This window comes from Microtus ochrogaster, unplaced genomic scaffold (assembly GCF_000317375.1).
Source record: "Microtus ochrogaster isolate Prairie Vole_2 unplaced genomic scaffold, MicOch1.0 UNK51, whole genome shotgun sequence".
NCBI lineage: Eukaryota > Metazoa > Chordata > Mammalia > Rodentia > Cricetidae > Microtus > Microtus ochrogaster.
Window position 1 is genome coordinate 2,284,220 of NW_004949149.1, and position 17,349 is coordinate 2,301,568.

The window sequence follows — 17,349 nt, forward strand, 5'->3', positions numbered from 1 at the left end:
CTCACTGGGTATGGATGCCCCATGCCCAAGAACAGACATAAAGCACTCAGTGGTGATTTTGTAGACTTTGCCCCGGATGCTTTGTTTGGGTTTGTCTTGTGTTATTGCTCTGCTAGTTTCCAATTTTGTGTTCTTGTGTGGGTTTGTTTGTGGGTGTGGCTTTTTTGTTTTGTTTTGTTTAGGTGTTTGTTTGTTCTCTAAAGAGAGATAAAATGGACAGGCCCACGTGGATCCCAGGCCCACCTTGGTCCTCTCAGCCCGGGCTGGCTGAAGACATCCACAGGCCTGGGTAGACACCATTAGAGCAAGCAAATACATGGTGGGGAAACGGGGAGGGGCAGAACAATTCGTGTCCTGTGAGATGCAGAACTGAAACAGTGAGGAACAGGCTGATGGGAGCAGCCTGCTTGTCCCCTGAGGCCAGTCCGATGGCCTGGGCTGTTGCCAAGGGCCATGTCTGGGCCTGTAATCCTACCATAGCTGGGGTCTGTGTTGATATCTGTGGCCCATGTTCCCACCAAAGTCCAGACAGATACCGGGGGTGTAGGCCTGGGCTGCCGCCTGAGGCCATGTTTGTGTCTGAAGACTATGCTGACACAGGGGCCGTGCTGGTAGCCTGTGCTGCCACCCCATGCCATGGTGACATCTGGACCCAAGCTGCAGCTAAGGGCCCTGTCTGGATCCGCAGCCCTGCCACAGCCAGGGTTCGTGCTGATGGCCACGACTCCTGATACCATCAAAGGTTGTGCGATACAAGGAGTCTGGGCTGACCTGGGCAATGTTGGTGTCCAGCGGTCATGCTGCAGCTGGAATCATGCCTATCTGAGTGGCCTAGACTGCCACCTGGGGCCATGGTGACATCTGGGCCCTGCTGCTGCCACAGACCATGTCTGGGTCCATGGTCCTACTGCAACCAGCATCTGTGTTGCCGCCCATGGCCTGTGTTGCCACCAAAGGCCACACAGATACCCAAAGTCTGGGCCACCACTTGTGGTCATGTGAGTGTCCAAGTTCCATGCTGACATCAGCACTATACAGATCTGAGAGGCCTGTGCTGCTTCCTGGTACCATGGTGACATCCAGGCTGAGCTGCTGCCAAGGGTCATGTCTGAGTTTGTGACCCTACAGCAACCAGGGCTTGATTTAATGTCCACGGCTCCTGTTACCACCAATGGCCATGCAGATACCTGTGGTCTGGTCAGCCATCTGAGACCATGATGGTGTCCTAAGGCCCTTCTGTCACTGGGGCCACACTTATCTGGGTGGCCCACCCTGCCACCAGGGCCATGGTGACATCTGGACCCAAGCTGCTGCCAAGAGCCATGTCTGTGTCCATGGTCCTTCTTCAGTTAGGATCTGTGCTGATCTCTATAGCCCAAGAAACCACAGGGGACCACAGGAACCATGTGTGTTGAAGTCCAAAGGCCTTGCTGACCCAGCATTGCCCTGTGCTGGCACTGGGGGAGCTGGCCCTGTCCCCTAGCTACAGCAGAATACCTGGCCCTGCCCTTCAAGGAAGAGCAGGCCCCACACTCAGAAGGCATGGTCGCACCTGTCACCACAGACCTGAAGAACTGGTTCTATCCCTCACCTGAGGTGGACGGCCCCAGAGGCCCCAGTGACCAAGATTGACTAAATCAGCTACCTCTCAGACTCACATTCAGGGATTTGAGCTGGCCCACCCCAACATCATCTACCCTATCCATTACCAGCTGCAGGGCAAGAGGGACTGGCCCTTTGGAACCATGGCTACTGCAGAATCTCCATGGCTCAGGACAACAGCAGGATATCCAGGAGGAGTTTGGGTGAGGGTCTGGTGATGATGGTGTACCAGAAGCCAGAGGCCTTGAGTCTAGCCAACAACTCATTACAATGAACATTCACAAGTGAAGCAGAGTGGGCATGACTCATTGACTCTTAATCGTTCACTACGATGAACGAAGAGGTGTTGAAGAGGCAAGAAGGATAGAGGAGCAAAGTGGCTCGTTGTTTGTTTGTTTTGTCTTATTTTTAATTAATATTTTTTCATTTCCTTTTGGGGGATGCTATGGGGTAAGGAGTGGATATGCGGGGACTGGGAAATGACGATATTGGGGTGCCGATAACTAATGTTTTCCTCAAATGGCTGCGTGTCCAGGACACAGGTGCAGAAAACACGTGTGCAGCTTCTTTCCAAATTCGGTATCCGTAACAGCTCCGGCACAAGCTCAGTGCACACTGCTGCTGAGCCTTGGGGAAAGTTAGAAGTCTGCTCTCAGATGGGAAAGAGCAAAGGAGATGTGACAGAGATGGGGAGGAGGCTCCTGGAGAAGTTCCCAAGAGCCACAGGGAGAGTGCTGAGGTTCATTGAGGTGCAGAAGTGCCCAGCCTGCTGCAGCCTGCTTTTCTGGCCAGGTGCCTGTCAGGGGGAGGCCAGCTGGGCACTATTGCCATCTCAAAGAGGGGCCACCAGCTGGGTCTGGGGATGCTGAGAAACCTCTCAGCTGGGGCTCCCATCTGTGGACTCCTGTGAGCACCCACAGCTGGGCCCCGCACAGTGCCTCTCCCCTCTGACCTTTGCCATTAGAACACCCAGCCAGTGTGGATGAGAGACATTTCTGAGAACTAGTCAACAGAAAGCTCTTTTGTTCATCTAACCCATGCTGAAGCTTCCTCATTTAAAACTAAAGTGTCATCAACCTGCTCTTTCCTCTCCCTCCACCCACAGCTGGTCTCACCTGTCCATCTGACTGAGCCTTTCTCTGAGAGTTCCTGCGGTGTGCCTGGATGGTGACTGACATGCAACTTTGGGTGAGGTGAATACCCTCCAGGATGCGGGTGATTCATCCAATCAGATGAGGCGTGGAGAGAACAAAGATGGACCTCTGGACCAGAAAGAATCCTGCAGCAGGTGCATCATGGACACGAAAGGCAACGTCCCTGGTGCTGTGTGGCACAGGGAGCTGCAGGGCTCGAGCCCTTGCTCAGCAATGAGTCTGATGCTTTATGGGGTGAGCGTAAGATCCAGGGGCTTTGATCAAGGCTTAGACAGCAGTAGCATCCACAGTGGCCAAGAGCAAACCAGGGTTCATCAGCAGAGAAGTGGCAGACAAAATGGAGTGTATGAACAGTGTCTAGAGCACAGTGTATAAATAGGATAGGTAATATGCGGTATATACAACAGAATACTATTTGTGCTGGGCTTAGTAGCACATGTCTTTAATATTTCATCCCCCCATCTCCTCTCGGATCTACCCCACCTCAAACCCACCTAACTTTGTGTCCTCATTTTCTTTAACTCATTAGTGCTGCCTACTTTCTCTTTATCGGAGTGTGTTAGCCAGTCAGAGGCTGCATCCTCAAAGAAAACTAACTCACCCCCTCCCAGCTCTACCAGTTACAGAGAGCTCCGGGACAGACGCGGGACTTTATGCCACTGAGATTGGTCTAGTTTGGGCTCACACGGTTCCTGTGCACGCTGTCACAAACCCTGTGAGAGCACACGTGCAATACCCACTCGACACACCTGTGCAGCTGCAACCTCCACTGCCCAAGGCAGGCAGGCCATAGGGCCTGTGTCACCAGGCAGAGGAGCTAATGCTAGTCTACCACCAGGTGCCGAGAAGAGTGACCTTATCTTTCTAGGAAAGAACAGTTCAGGGCCCAAGCACAGATGTTTTGGCCTTTGAAACCTCTCTTGGCTTTCTGTGTTGCCTCTAATTGGTTGCCACATTCTGAACATTTTATTTCCTTCTGAATCTGCACATCTGGAACATCCCAGTCTTGACCTCCGTACTCTCGGGTCCCTCCCGACTTGTTCATCCTTACTTGCAGGGAGGAGGGAGGATTGAGAAAGAAACAGACAAGAGACAACAGAGAGAGTCGGGAGAGGGGCTTGCAGTGACTACTGTGGATGCCCTGAGTTACTCAAGGTTCTTACATACCCTAGTCACGAGGGAGAAGGCAAAAGACTCCCTGATGCAAAGAACAAAGTTATTTCCCCCTCACATCTCAAAACATCAAGGAGCCACACCCTAGGTAACATCCTTTTGTCTAGGCAAAACATTCTGTAGTCACCTAGGCCAAGGGTCCTATAACCTTGAAGGAGCTGGAATAGGTCTGAACTCTCTGACCTTCAGTCAAGGTGGAGCAGATCCACCTCTGTGAACATCCACGTGGTACTTGCTGCCTAACACACGACAAATGATGTGCATAAAAACCCTATGTGACTCTCTGAAGAGCACAGTCCCCAGCCCCACTGTGGATATCAGGAGTCAGTAGATCCAAGGTGGCCTTTCTGTGCTTTTAGAAATAGTGATAGACAATCTGGTATACAACCGTCTTAACAGTCTAGCATCCAGCCCCTGGCCCCTATCTGCATCTTGCCATCACTGTGGTTGACATTTAAACATGACTGTCTATCCCATCCTCACGGAGAAGAAGGCTCTATTCTAATGAATATATATATATATTACATATAATTATATATGTTTTATACATATATATACAAATTATAAAACAGGATCTCATGTATCCACAGCTGACCTAGAACTTACTACGTAAACAAGGATGATGACCTTGAACTCTTCAGCTTTGGATCCTCTTACAGCTGCTTCCAAAGTACTGAGGATCTTAACCATGCTTCTAACCTGCTAGGCCAGCACTCCACCCACTGGGCAATATCCCCAGCCCTGGATCTATTCTTCTGACCTGTGGAACAGCTTAGAATCGAAAGGGGAGCTAAGCCACGTGTGTTCCCTCTCAGAGATCACCAGTGTGATGCAGCTGGAGAGAACGTGACTCCAGCTTTTCCATTAGGAAATGGGCTGTCTGGGGAATTTGGCCCTAAAACCCGACTCTACTACGCAGGCGCAGGGCCCTCGCCATGCCTCGTCTCCACTACGCAGGCGCAGAGCCCTTGCCATATCCCATACCCCATCTCCACCACACAGTCACCAGGGCCCTCGCCATACCCCGTCTCCACTACGCAGGCAGGCGCAGGGCCATCGTCATACCCCATAACCAGTCTCTACTACGCAGACACAGGACCACAGCCAACCCCGTCTCCACTACACAGTCACCAGGGCCCTCGCCATACCCCACACCTTCCTTTTTAGTTCCTACGGAGAACGCTGAGTACCTTCTTGCCTAAAATCACCCTGGCTGCAAATCCTTGCAAGACAGCAGTTTTGTCTGAACTGCTGCAGTGGTTCCCCCAGCCCGGAATGAGGCGCACACTCCTAATAAAACCAGCAGGGCCCTTCTGGAAACGCCTGACGCTTGGCCTGTCTCCTCCTATCCTGCAGGCTTAATCACTTAATGAATTCGCAACGACATTCGAGTGCTTTGTGCCATTTCTCACTGTACCTCTCAACTCACTGTGTGTTGATATTCCCCCCAAACTCCTCTGTCTGCCTTCCCTATACCCTGCCTTAGCATCAAGCATCTTTCAAAGCATATGCTTCCCCACAGGCCACTCCTGGCCTGTCTGTAGGATTAGCCCATCATCAGCTGTGTGCTCAGTTGTCACGTACACTTTGCACACCAACACTCTATCTTTTCAGATCCTTCAACACATGTACCCCCTCCTCAACTTCAGACTCCTCAAATGCTGGACTGTGAGTCATGCGATCAATCACCACCATGTCCTCATGTCTGAGGCTGGCACGTGACCGACGCTGGATGGATGGTTACTAAAGAGTAAGGGTTGAGATCAGCAGAGAAGTAAAATATGGCAGCTGGCTCTGATGTGAAGGTATTGAAGAATATTCATTCAAATTCAAGACATTCAGTTCAAAACCAGTTTGTCTCAGATTCATAGCTCTTATTCATGCGAGGACCAAGGAAGTGACACACTCAGCTCTTTGGAACAGTCCTGACAGCAAGCATTCAAAAGACAGCATTTCACTCTCAGCCTTATCAGCAAGACTTGCCGAGGACAGTGGTGAGTCTCTAGGAATGAAGTGCTCTGGTGTTGGTGGTGATATTCAAGAATGCACTTAAGAATCTAATAGCGTCTGCTCAGAAGACTAGGTAAGAAACAATTGTGCTAATGCGCCAAAGTCCCCACTGCCCAAGCCTCCACACAGGCAGGGCCTGGAGTTCTCAAGTTCCCAGAAGCCTCTCTTCTCACGTTGCCTTCCTGAGTTGCCATATATTTTCTAATCTGACTCTTTGCATTCTTTTAGTTACCAAGTCACTGCTTCATCAGGACTGTACCCACCTAATTTATTTAGTAAATACTGGTTTGATTGAATCATAAATTATTTAATGATCTCATCAACAATAATTCAGGGTGCCTACAACTTCCCAAGAATTAAACATAAATGTGAGCTTCAACTAAAATTTCAATGACTTTGAATATACAATGACTAATGTGGGGTTCCCCTCCGTATGCTGTAAAAATGCTTTATTACCATTGCTTAACAAAGAAGCTGCTTTGGGCCTATTGCAGTGCAGAATAGGGCAAGGCAGGGATTCCAAGCACATAGAGGAGAAGAGTAGGTGGCGTCTGGGAGACGCCATGTAACTGCCGCAGGAGACAGACACCAAACGCCGGACAGAACCTTACCTGTAGGTGATACACAGATTAATAGAAATGGGTTAATTTAAGATGTAAGAGTTAGCTAGGAATAAGCCAGAGTCATTGGCCAAGCAGTGTTGTAATTAATACAGTTTTAGTGTGATTATTTCGGGTCTGAATGGCCAGGAACAAAAGAGCTGTCTCTACCAACAAATGGCCTTCTTCCCTCTCTTTCTCTTTCACAAGTAAAAAAAAAAAAGAAGAAGAAGAACCAAATCAGATGAGACGGTGTTTCCTTTCAAAAGTCCACACTGAGAAGTAAATGGCACAGACACACTCACGCATGCATGCACTGCCTGAATGCACACATGCATGTACTCACAATGTACTAGTTGCTTTCTGTGTCACCAGACCAGATACCTGACAGAGCAACAAAGGGGTGGGAGTTGGCTCACAGTTTGGGATATTCATCCCTGCTAGTTAAGGCCTGCTGGAGGGGTCTTGGCTGCAGTAGGGGAACATTAGGGCTCCTCACATCTTGGTGGATGTGGAAACCGAGAGCTCATGCAGGAACCAAAGGAAGATAAAACCTTCAAGGCCCACCCATGGTGATCCAGTTCCTGTAACTGGCTTCTGTGTCCAATAGGTTCCACAGCATCCCAAGGAAGCGTTTGCCAGCTGGGGGACCAAGTGTTCAAACACAAAAACCAGTGTGGGATATTTCAGGTGCAAGCCATTACATATGCTCACATACCACCGTGCTGAAAACAGCGTCTAGTGTTAGATGTACTGTTGATATGTGTATAACTATTGCTATTGCTATTATAACTATTTAGCATGAGCTCTTGGCTTCCACACCCACCAAGGGGGGACGCTTACTAGGACAGGCTGAATACTAACCCCCCAAATATCGGAGTCCTAATCCCTGGGATCTATGACCTAATGTGCATCCTGAGAGCTGCAGTCATCCGTGAGGCACTCCTTACCTGAGGGATGCTGCAGCCATGCCGCCCTGAGCATGCTAGACCTCCTGGGTTTCAGTGGTTAGGGACGTCCAGCTTAGATGGGAGAGAGAACTCCTGCTCGTAGCACACATAAAGAACTGCTGTGAGAGGAAATAAACACTGTGAGCTGATTAATATATTGATTAACTTAATTGTGGCGATTATTTCACAAAGTGAATGAACAAGTACATCAACATACAATACAATGCTCCTTGAATATAAATAAATACAACTAAAAAACAGAAAGGAAACCAAAAAGGGCATTTTCTTGTGCTTCAGAATTAATGTAAAGTAAGGCTATTTGAAACATGTGTTATACTTTTATTACAATATAATGAAGATTTTTCTGCATATAATGTCCTTAAATTACTATGGCCTCCTATTTTACCATTTTAGCATCACACCAACAGAGCAAATAATATTCCCATTCCACAGGAAAGATATCTGTTTTTCTGTTGGTTTGTTGAGATGGAGTCTTACTACGTAGCTCAGGCTACCCCATCCTGCAACCATCCTGCTTCAATTCCCCAAGTACCAAGATTACAAGTGTCATTAAGCACACATGGCTAGGAACTTACTTCTGCCAAAAAGAAAAAGTGATGTTACCTGTCCAGTATCACAAAGGACAAGGCTGGAAATCTAATACACTTAGGAAGGACACGTCCCAAGTGCCATTTTGGGTCCTGACACAAAACACTTTTCAGGAGGGAAATAAAACAAAACCACACACACACACCTGGTTTTACACAGGGGAGAAAGGAAGCAGAAGGCTGGGGACCATGGGGTGCCAGGAGCTGAATTTTCACTTCCTCCTTCTAATGGTGGGTGAAAATGAGCAGGAAGCTGCATATCGGGCTCTGTGCCAGCCTCTGAACTCACAGAGCCGTTCCACCAGCCAAAGAGCCCATCCCCATTTCCCAGTCCCAATGCCAAACCAATGCCACACCCTCAGGCTCCAGCATAAAGCTGAGCCGATTTGGGCACTTTCCATCCTGGTAAAAGAGAGGGGACTGACCCTCATTGCTTCGTCTTCTACGCTAGCCTTGAACATTCATTTGTCTTACTTGTTCACAGTCATCACCACAGCGATCAAACATTCAAGTGTGAACCCTAAAAGTTTTCCAAACATGATAGTTATTACCCATTGTCAAGATAACCAGATTTAAGCCAGAAGTGGTACACACCTCTAATCCCAGCACTTGGGAGGCAGAGGCAGGTGGATCTTGGAGTTTGAGGCCAACCTGGTCTACAGGAAATTTCAAGACAGCCAGAACTACACAGAGAAGCCCTGTCTCAAACACCCAAAAGGAAAAAAGAAGAACTGGATTAGAATCCCCAAAACGTACACCTCCAGCTTACCTCTGGGGGCATCTCCAGGGAGGTTTAACTAAGGAACGAGGACTCTCTGTGATTCGATAGCTCAATGCTGTGGGTTGAAACTCTACATCAAACAGGAAAGGAAGTGAAGATTGCCAAGCTAACCCACCATCTCCATCTCTCTGCTTCCTAGTCCCTCAGATCAAGTGGCTCCCACCGCCACATCCTCTCCACCATGACAGGTTACCTCCTTCCGAAACATGAGGCAAACTAAACCCTTGCTCCCTAACTTGCTTTTCCTCTGGGATTTTTCTGACATAGCTTAGTACAGTCTAGTAAGTGATAGAGTAACTCTTAGCACAGAAAAGAAACTTCAAGAAAAAATGCCAGGGACTAGCAGGTCAAGTTGCTATGAAAGAAAACAAGGACATGGCCTGGAGATAGAGCTGGAGATCACATTAGGATGTAGAGACCCTCTGAGGCATCAAGTTCCTCTTTGCTTTTGCTGTCTCCCCTTTAGATGGCCCTTCTTTCTTGAATTTTTCTTCTGTGCCTTTTATGAATTAAATTTCTCTTTTTAGCTTGTGCACAATAACAGTTCACACTGAGGTGGTACCACGTGGTGCCTGGAGACACCATAGACATTGTGCAAGGGTTAAATCAAACTTATAGTCTCCTACCATGCATAGTATTCTTTTGTGCTAGAAATGTTTCAAGACCCTTTCTCTTAGACTTTTAAGTGTACAGCAGCACTTTATCATTATCTGCGGTCATTCTATCGCGAAACAGCGCCCCAGCATTAGAAACAACCTAACTAGGACCCACTGGTCTGCCTCGCCCTGTCCTTCCTGCCTGCCTGGCCCTCCACACCAAGTAGGCGGTCACCATTCTCCTCAGTTTCTGTGAGACCCACTCTTTCTTTCTTTTCTATTTCATTCTGTGTATTTTATATGAAGAGTGGATCCTTTGGGTCCTCCCGGCTGCCAAGCAGAGGGCCTTCAGTGGATTAGATGGGCCAGGGAAGCATTTCTTTTTACATTGACATCTTGATAATCTTTGTTTTCTAGGACTGGATGGCAGTCGCCTTGAGGGCAAAGGTCACAGAGTTTCTGCAAATGCTGAGTCTCTGTTGCAGAATTTAACTTCCTTCGGGTCCTGCCAGCCAGCTGGACACAGAAGGAAGGGTGTGAGGAGGAACAGAACATCATGGGAAAATAATACATACACATAGCAAACCACGATCCTGAGAGGACAAAGATGCCCTCCTACTCCATCTAGCTCTTCCTCTCAAGTCTCCAGTTCTTTCTGTGCCAGAGAGAATAATGAGGAAGTCTGGTGAGCTTTTGAGACTGGGATTCCAACCCTTCCCAGGACAGTCATGTCTACATAGTAAAAACAAAAACAAAAACAAAACAAAACACAAAAAAAATCAAAACTAGGTTATGGCAGCAGTACCCAGAAGTCATCTCATTTAATTGTCTGTCTTCTATCTATCTATCTATCTATCTATCTATCTATCTATCTATCTATCTATCTATCCATTCATCCATCTATTAATTTCTCTTTTAACCATATATCTATAGAGAGAGCACCTATCTCTAATGCTCATATAAATATATGTGGTTCTTATCATTAAAGGATAATCTGATCTTTTAAATTTTATTATTTTTTGTATTTATACAATGTTCAGGATGTTTTAAGGAAAGCATTAAAGATCATGTTATTTATAGTTTAATTTGTTAGGTAATAGTCATTCTTTAATTTTTAAGTTATTGTTTGACTGTCCTTTTCTGCTCCTTTGTAATTTTTAAGTATTTTTTGACTGTTTGTTTTTATCTGCTCCTTTGTAATTCAGGCTCCCGTATTTTTTTATGCTGGAAACAGACAGAGCTGTCTTTATAAAGGGCAGGCACCTGTTGTATGCTCCGTCTCTGAGGCTGTGCCTTCACTGCACAACTGAACCATAAAGGGAGGTCTTTCAGAATTTCAGAGACAATCTCCATGGTGATCTCAATTAAGACCCAGCTGAAGTCAGATCTGAAGAGTCCGATGCTATATCTCAAATCACTCAGGTTACTTAGCAGACACTCAGATCAAATATCGCTGAGGAAAATTCATGAGAAACAGCCCAGTGATGTGATTTTGGTATCAAGACCACTGGGACTCTTTTGAATAACATTTACTCTGACCAAGTCAAGTGGATAACAGGTAGTAGGTCAAACTCAGAATAGGTGGAGTGAGGAGGAAACGAGGAGGAGCAATCGTGTGGGAAGAGAAATGGGGTATCCTTTCCCAATCACTGATCTCTCTCTCTCTCAGCTTATCAGCCTTTGGGGCTGCCAAGCCAAGAACTTCATTTCTGAGCTTGTCAAATTGGCAAAGACTTTCCACCACCTACCTCCTGAGGGTTGGTTCTGGAAGAAATCTCTAACATCCAGGGCCCTATATGCATGATAATACTTATGCAGCCCTTATAAACAAAGAGCCTTCGAATCCATTGTCATAGCTGAGCTGGGAATGTAGCTCGGTTGTAGAGTTCTGGTCCAGAGTACATGAAGTGTTGTGTTCAATCCCCAGCATGGCACAAAGGGTGGTCCCCTGTAATCTCAGCAATCAGGAGATGGAGATAGAAGGGTCAGAAAATTCAACGTCATTTCAGCTACATACTAAGTTTGAAGCCAGCTGAGAATACATGAGAGTCCGTCTAGAAAAAAAGAAAGAAAGAAAGAAAGAAAGAAAGAAAGAAAGAAAGAAAGAAAGGAAGAAAGACAGATCAAGGCTGACAATTAAGATACCCCCTCGTTCAAACCCGAAAGCTTTAAAAAGGAGAAGCAGGCATACATGACTTTGTGTCTGTTGTGAGATTCTTTCCTTGTGGAAACATGACACACATGCCTAGTCATTCTAGAAAGGGCGTGGCACCGATGATAGGCAAAAGAAGAATTCCATCCAAGTCTAACTTGGAGTCAACCAGCTTATTGGTTGAACAACTTCTGGTTGCTCCCAGAATAAGATGTTGCCCACAGGAGTATGGACGGGAGGTTTCCCACAGGGGTATGGACAGGAGATTGCCCAATGAGTATGGACGGAAGGTTTATCACAGGGGTATGGACAGGAGATTGCCCAATGAGTATGGACGGAAGGTTGATCACAGGGGTATGGACAGGAGATTGCCCAACGAGTATGGACGGGAGGTTGATCACAGGAATATGGACAGGAGGTTGCCCACAGGAGCAGCATGACCTTAAGGAACTTCCTCACAGAGAAACCCATAGCATAGGTGACAGCTCCCAGAAACTGCAGACCTGGATCTCTCTGCCAGTTGCAAACATCTGGACTAGTAGGACAGGTTCCTCCCTGTACCAATACCTTCTGTCTTCCAAGAACCCCCAGGAGCCCTTTACTGCTTCTCTACCCTGGCGGGGCCTCCTGAATCTTGTTGCTCTCAGTTCTCCCAGTTCTTGAGAGATCTGTTTACTTCTCGAGTCTCCCGAGCCGCTCTCTCTCCTTCCTCCGTCCTGGAATGAATGAATATCGGAGGGCACTGCTGTGCTCACTGTCCCATCCAAAAGCCAGGTGACCAGGTTTTATCGCCGGCTTTCCTCTATGAGTCTTCAGTAGTTGGACAATTATTGAAACAGTATTGAAGACCGGCATAAGCAACTCCACCAGTTTATCACAACATTGGGTTTAGCAAATTCTTAATCTTTTCATTACTTTTCATGAGTCTCACTGTCCTCATTTGGGGTTTTGTGGCGTTCATAAAACTTGATTTCAAAATCCACAAAGCTTTATAACAGAATTTGGTTTAACCACTAGGATTCAGCAGTCTAGCACACAAACAGAAGCTAAGTTATTAATATATTTCTACTCCATGTGCCACATGCCACAGACAATACCCCGGTCAGCACTGCTGGCCTTTTGACGTGAGTCTATACCAGCCCTCTAGAACACCACTGCTGGTGACCTTAATTTACTTTCCGAGAGATCAGAAAGGCAGGTCACCCCGCTGTTTCGAATTCAGTCTCACTCTGTCCCCAAGGGGAACCAAAGGAGGAACACACAGCCTTGGTGGGGTGGAGGCGGCTAGCGAGTACATGCACAGCCATAAACATGACCTCCAGACAGCACTGTGTGCTGCACACACCCTCAGCCTCACCTCGGCCTCTGCTCCTACCTTGGTCATTGCACAGAGAGCAGTTGGCATCCATCACAGACGAGATGCCTGCCATTTTCCTGACTTACACCAATAGCTGCCATCCATCCATGTCTTCCTGGTGTGCCAAGAGCTGGAGTACTGTAAGAGCCCAAGAGAAGTTTCATCCCTTGCCTAAGGTACACACAGCTAGCAAGTCCAGCTGGGACTGGACATGACCTCCCTCAAGAATCTAGATGTCCTGTAGCACGATCAATAAAAACCCAGAAACAGAAATTGGGCTTTAACCTGAAGGACAGAAAAGCAAAACAGCCAGCCACTGGCTCTTACCTCTACCTCAGTCTGAAATGATGATTCTGCCTCCAGGAATCTCAGAATGAGACTGACTGAGAGCTGTCTCCTCCATCTTATATTCCTCTCTAGTGCTGGGATTAAAGGCGTGCCCACTACCACCTGGTTTCTGTGGCAAACTAGTGTGGCTACTGGGATTAAAGGTGTGTGCCACCACTGCCTGGACTGTATACTGACCAGTGGGGCTGTTTTACTCTCTGAACTTCAGGCAAGATTTATTTATTAAAATACAAATGAAATATCACTACAATGTCCTAATATTTGTACAGTTCTTTCTGCCTTAATTTCTCTTTGCCTCTGATCCTGTAAAATAGAAGTAATAATAGTACTTTAGTTATAAGGATATTGTGGGGATTAAAAGAAACAATAAAATGTTTGGCCGAGTATGGTATTTAGCGAAATCCCAGCACTCAGAAGGTAGAGGCAGAAGAATCAGAAGTTCAAAGTCATCTTCAGCTACACACCAAGTCTGAAGCCAGTCTAGGACACAAGGAGACTCCATTGCTGTAAATAGCTGATAATTTACAGAAAGTCACTGTGGAGAGTGACTGAACCAGGGCTCCCGGCAGGATACCTGCCCTTTAAATCTTCACCGACACCATTCTCTCTGCCAGGCTGAGCCATGGCAGGCGCCGCAGGCACCACACAGAATCTCTCTAGCCCAGAACAACCCTTTAAATCCTCTCCATCATTAAGGGACAAACCCAGGCACAGAAATATCTCTATCTTTAACCTAGTGTCCAACTTGAGAGAGAGAGGCATGATTCAACTCCACCCGTTCTTCCTTCCCCAATCCTACACACAGGATAAAATGTAAAGTATGTGAAATTGCAGACACATTTTTAAAGTAACTTCATATCATTGTCCCCACCTTCCTTCCTCCTTGCCAGCTTGCTCCATTCCAAAGCCCTTCGGATGAAAGGTGACCCTAGTTAATCGCACCTCATCATCTGCCTTGTGTCAAGCACAGGGTTTCATTTTCACATATGGCCAGACACAGTGGGCACACAGCGCATTTCCTTGTGCAAAGTCAACATTTGCTGGAAGCTGAATTGCCCAGTTCCGGTTTTCTAGTTTCAGTTCTGAAGAAAGCTGGTAGTCCCCTGCTGTGTCTTGAAACATACTGTTCTTTCTCCTTGTTAGCTCTTCCAGTGTACACATCATGGAACAATACCTGATTTGTCCGCTGTTCTTGGAACCATCTTTACAATCATAAGAAAACCCCCTTGGCCTTAGTTTGGATCGCAAACCAAACCTTAGCTGTATGTCCTGTCTCAAGATATTTAAATTGATCACACTTCGAAAGCCCCTTTAGCCGTGTGAGGTAACACAGTCACAGGTCCTGACATCGAAGACTACAGCATCCGTGTGAATCTAATGCTCCACTCCTTGATGGCCATCCTTGACAGTTGACCTTGATGGCCAACCCCTCTTGTCCTTCCCCTTGTCCATTCAACAGGCTGATGAGTCATAAACCCATGCAAGAGTCTGTTCTTCCTCACTGTGGTTGCTAGAGTACACACACTTCCCACACAGACAGAGCTTTTCTCCTGGCTCAAGCATCAGCTGGCTCCTCCACCCTTCCCCTTCCCCTTTAGAAGTCTGATTTCCAAGCCCCATCTCATAACATTCCTGGAACTTGCCACATCACCAGAATCATGTGTTCTTTCTCCTTTAAAACCCCATCATATTCTACTTCTCTTGAAATCAATACTTATATATCATATAGTATGTATATATGGCAATGCATAAACCATATGCTATATTTGTATTTGTGCAGCAAACATGTATGTGTGCTTGATGCCTATACATTACACGTAGTATTTTGATAGGTCTCTACTGCATATTGAGTTTTTTCGTATAAGACTAGAGTGTAGATCATTGGTAGAGCACTTGTCTAGCATGCCTGAGACCCTGGGTTCCATTTCCATCACTGCAAAAAATATGTATGCTCTTTTTATTTACAATGTAAGTTTGGTATTACTGTCCAAGTTTAGATACAAAGAAACAAAATCTGAGTTTAAGCTAACAGTCTCAAAATCATAGTCTTGATACAAATATTCGTTCTCGATTATGACTCTCTGGTTTCTACCCATTGGTCAGTAGGTTTTAAACCTCTCTGATGAAACTGACATCACAGGCTGTGTCTTCTCTTTATGCCTATTATGCTCGATGATCAATAAATAGTTCTTGAATTCTGAACCAGAGTTCTCCCTCCACGTTTTTGTGCTGCGGCCCACTATGCCTACCTGAACAGAGAATGCACGCACCCTCCTGAGCACTGGATAGGTCCTCTTTTCTTGTTTAATTCGTTCCAACATCAATTATCATCTCTTTGAAACAGAATCACAGTGTTCGAAATGGGAGAGATCATAATTAGTAATTTGAATGCGAATGACCACCATAGGCTCAGATAGTTGAACACCGCACCCCACCCCAGTGGTGCTGTTTGGTGAGGGTTAGGAGATGTGGCATTGCTGGAAGAAGTGGTAGGTTTGCAGAGTTTACAGGCTCTGGCGCATCCAGTTTGCCCTCTCTGACACATGCTTACATTTTCAGATGTGAGCTCCTGCTGCCAGGCCTGTAACTTGCTTCCGCTCCTCCCCACTATGAAGGACTCTTGCCCTTCTGGAATTGTAGGTCCAAATAAATTCTTCCTTCCTTATGATGCTGTGGCAGTTGTGTTTGTGCTGTAACAAATAAAGCTTGCCTGGGGATCAGAGCATGGAACTAGCCACTAGCTAGCCGTAGAGGCTGGGCAGTGATGGTGCACACCTTTAGTCCCAGCACTTGGAAGGCAAAGGCAGACGGATCGCTGTGTGTTCCAGGCCACCCTGGACTACATGAAATTGATCCAGTCTAAAAAAGAAACAGAGTCAGGCAGTGGTGGCTCACACCTTTAATCCCAGTACTTGGGAGTCACACACCTTTAATCCCAGCACAGGGAGGTAGAGACAGGAGTGATATGGCCGGGCAGAGAGAGGAATATAAGGCGGGAGAAGACAGGAGCTCAGAGTACTAATTCTGAGAATTAGTGGAGACAGGATCTTGCCCACTTTGGTCTGAGGATTCAGTAGAGGTAAAATGTCTCTCTAGTGGCTCTCTCCTTTACTTCTCTGATCTTTCAACTTTCACCCCAATATCTAACTCTGGGTTTATATTATTAAGATCTTTTAGAATTCATGCTACATCTGATGGTGTTTTATCAGAACAGCAGAAAGGTAGCTAATGCATCCCAGTAAAGTTGGCTGTTTTCTGTACCAATGGGAGAAGAGGGAAATCAGCTGAACGGGCCTCCAAAATATTATGAAGTTGTTAGTTAAATCAACGGAGGCAACTGATAAGAACTGACTTTATGGTCAGGAAGCCAATGAAAGCCAGCATACAGTTTTACAACTGTGACCCCTTTGATGAGCTAGTTTAGCTCTGATGATTTAAATACGGAAACAATAAGTCAGTTTGTCCAAATGCTTTAAACTATCAGTCACTCAATGAAAAATGCCAGTTGACAATTACTTGTTTGGGACAATTTGTTGGTAGAGTGGCAAAAATGAGATTATCAATTAAAATCGCTTGTCCACAATAAAATTCTGAAGTTTTTGAGAGTTGGGGAGATGGCTGACTGAGTAGAGTGTTTGTCTCGCAAGTGTGAAGACCCAAGTTCTGATCCCCGGCAGCCAAGTAAAATCTGGGGACATGGCACATGCCTGCAGCCCAGGCTGAGGAGTTAAGACCCCTTGGGCTTGTGGATCAGTCAGTCCAGACAAAGAGCTCCAGGTTCAGTGTGAGGCCGTGTTTCAAAAAAAGGAAAAGGCGGAGAAGAACTGAGGAAGACAACTGATGCTGACCCCTGGTTTCCACGCGTGTGCACACACGTGTGCTACCCACCCCGGGAACATGCATACATACATACCCCCCCACACACCCCATACACAGGTGTGCTATCCACCCCAGGAGCATGCATACATACATACCCCCCCACACACACCCCGTACACACGTGTGCTACCCACCCCAGGA

At 46.6% G+C, this 17,349-nt stretch overlaps 1 long non-coding RNA gene across 1 annotated transcript in view; it reads right to left on the minus strand.

Moving 5' to 3' along the window:
- Positions 1 to 17,349, minus strand: part of LOC113455501 — a 73,181-nt gene that overhangs the window by 36,562 nt on the left and 19,270 nt on the right. Inside the window, exons 3-5 of the long non-coding RNA XR_003376602.1 lie at positions 11,222 to 11,421; positions 10,049 to 10,128; positions 7,489 to 7,607 (exon numbers count right to left, since the gene is read on the minus strand). This is a non-coding gene — a long non-coding RNA (uncharacterized LOC113455501). The remainder of the gene's footprint in view (positions 1 to 7,488; positions 7,608 to 10,048; positions 10,129 to 11,221; positions 11,422 to 17,349) is intronic.